The 2,500-nt window shown below is 34.1% G+C and overlaps 2 protein-coding genes across 3 annotated transcripts in view; both read left to right on the forward strand.

Moving 5' to 3' along the window:
• LOC119575432 overlaps nucleotides 1-225 on the forward strand; it is a 14,072-nt gene extending 13,847 nt beyond the window's left edge. For both annotated transcript variants that reach the window (XM_037923051.1, XM_037923059.1), the window contains exon 3: nucleotides 1-225. This exon is cut by the window's left edge and continues 1,248 nt beyond it. The gene's annotated coding sequence lies outside the window, so the exon portion shown is untranslated.
• LOC119577398 (probable sentrin-specific protease 8) overlaps nucleotides 1-1,536 on the forward strand; it is a 2,276-nt gene extending 740 nt beyond the window's left edge. The window contains exon 2 of the mRNA XM_037925040.1: nucleotides 1-1,536. This exon is cut by the window's left edge and continues 625 nt beyond it. The gene's annotated coding sequence lies outside the window, so the exon portion shown is untranslated.
• The last annotated feature ends 964 nt before the right edge of the window (nucleotides 1,537-2,500 follow it).

Raw genomic sequence — 2,500 nt, forward strand, 5'->3', positions numbered from 1 at the left:
AGCAGTCCCTTTTGAGTTGCAAAATACCTAACTTAAACATGTTCTAAGCCCATTTATGCTTCATTATTAATGGAGATACTTACCTCAGGTTATTTTATTAGATGGTTTTTTGCTCTTGCACTGAAAAAAAGAACAGGAACTATTTTAGAGACTAATAGTCTGCTAACTGTTAGTTGATTAACTGCTACTGAGTTTGCAATGATGAATAAAAAGGTGCATAGATAATTAGGTTATGATTATCCTATTTAACAGTCTTCTTTTCAAGAAAATAGGATATGAAAGAAAAATGAAAAGAACTCAAGCCAAAGAAGGACTGAGATTGGATATTTGTCACTTTTCATTGTAGGATATGTAACCTATTAGATTTAAGATAATGGCAAATGGCTCTACTGAATTCACAACTGACACAGTAGCCCCAGGCTACAACAGTGCTGTGCCATACAGCATGTCAGAGTCATAAATTGCCATATGTATAGTATGTCTTATAGATAACAAACAAAAAAAGGTGTTTTCTGGAAATTTTTGCAGTAAGGACACCACAAGGCTGTCCAGATTTCTCAAGTGCACAATTTTTGGTTAAAGACCCAGAGTTATGTATATGAAAGCATTAATGTGAAATCTATTAATCTTTTGGATATAGAGTGATCATATGTTGACTAATATTCAACCTATCAGTCAATTGTTCATTCACCTGAAAAGTCGTATTCAGATTGCAACTCATTTTGTGACAAGCATTCATATTTTTCTCTTGGGTAGGAAAGAAAACTTTTCACTACTGTATGGGTGTTTCAGCAAAAATATAAAATGTAATGATGAAAATATGTCTTGGTCACATCAGAATGTTGAAATGATCAAAAATGCCCTTGCAAAATAACAAGTATTATTAGTACAGAATTTTAGTGAGTGCATTTTTTTTCTTCTTCTTTTTTTAATATAGAATTCAGAGGAAATGATCTGTGTTTGATTCAAAGTGAGAAAAAAAACAGTATTCAGGAAATGCAAATGGCTAAATTTCCCAGAGATATACATTTATATGAAAATTACTATTGTTATAATTATTTGTTACATACTTTCAAATAGTCCAAATGTATTATGTGGAAATCTCAACATACTGGCGAGTTTCATGGAAATCTTGACAGATCTGACTCCTGATTTGCAATGAGATGCATGATTGATTTTATTCCAAGTGGTATTGCCACAGACCGCACAAAGTGCAAATTTGATTTCTATCACTAAAGCTAAGTAAGTGAAATAAAAGATGCTTTTACTTATTTATTTTTAATGAATTTTGAATAGAATATTAGTAATGGAAGAGGTGGTGAGATGTAATAGAAGATATTGCGCTAAACTGGCTGAATATAGATTTGATAAAAGGAAGGGCAGTGAGAACGGGCAATGTAACTTTGAACAAAAAGTTTAAGATTGTTATTGGTACTCTTTGCAATTGCAATAGTATTAGAACAAGAAAATAATGGTTGATAAATAATTTTGAATATTTGCTGTAATTTAAGAAGAATACATTGTCTCTACAAGGAATCGTTAGTGTTTTTTTCTCCCTCGTATTCTTGCTCATATTTTTCGATTCTTTTTTCTCTCTTCCTCTGCCTTCTCTCCTTTTGGTGGTAAGCCTCCCTCACGGAACACCAATGCACTGTTGGGTTTAGGGTTAATGGCGGTATTTGTGCTCAGATTTTTGCTCCTGCGTCTTCTCTTCTCTTTCGTCTTCCCTTTTTCAGGTGTTCTTTTCATTTTCATTACCCCCTTGCTTTATTTTCTTGTACGTTGGCAAGCCATCTGTCTCGCGATTATTATCACTATCGTAATTTTATGTTCAACTTTCTCGTCATTTTGTGTTTGTTTGTTTTTTTGTTTTTTCTTCTCGCTCTTCGTACCTTTTTTTTTTCTTTCTTTTTCTCATTCTCTTTTGTGTTTCTGCTCATTCCCCTCCCCCCTGCATTTTTCATTATTTTTCTTCTCTTTATTTCCTTTTTCCCCATTAATGTATCATTCCATTCCTCCCTTCTTTCTCTCCATTATTATATTTCTCTCCTCTTCTCCCCTTCTCCCACTTCTATTTCCTCTTCCTCTTCCCTCCCCTCTTCCCTCATTATATTCTTTTTCTCATATCTCCCCATCTTCCTCTACCTCTAACCCTAGAATGACGTAGATGAGTTTGCATTATAGTGAAAGTCGCTGAATCTTGGCGTCTGCAACGTGCGATGGATTTGTGTCTTGGGGCGTTCCCTTGAGCATGGAGGGAATGGCTAGGGTGAGAAGTGTAATAGTCTGAAAGGAACTTAATGAATAATATGGTGATGGTTATTCAAGTATTATTTGCAAGTTAAGACGGGAGTTGTTATAGTTTCCCATTCTTCGTTCTCCTTCTCTTCCTCGTCTTCTTTCTTACTTCGTTTCCATTTTTTTTCTTTATCTTTTTCTTTCCTCCTCCTTTTTCCTTTCCCTTTTCTTCTTTTTTTTTTCTTCTTTAATTATCTTTTTC

This window comes from Penaeus monodon, chromosome 1, assembly GCF_015228065.2.
Source record: "Penaeus monodon isolate SGIC_2016 chromosome 1, NSTDA_Pmon_1, whole genome shotgun sequence".
Classification (NCBI taxonomy): domain Eukaryota; kingdom Metazoa; phylum Arthropoda; class Malacostraca; order Decapoda; family Penaeidae; genus Penaeus; species Penaeus monodon.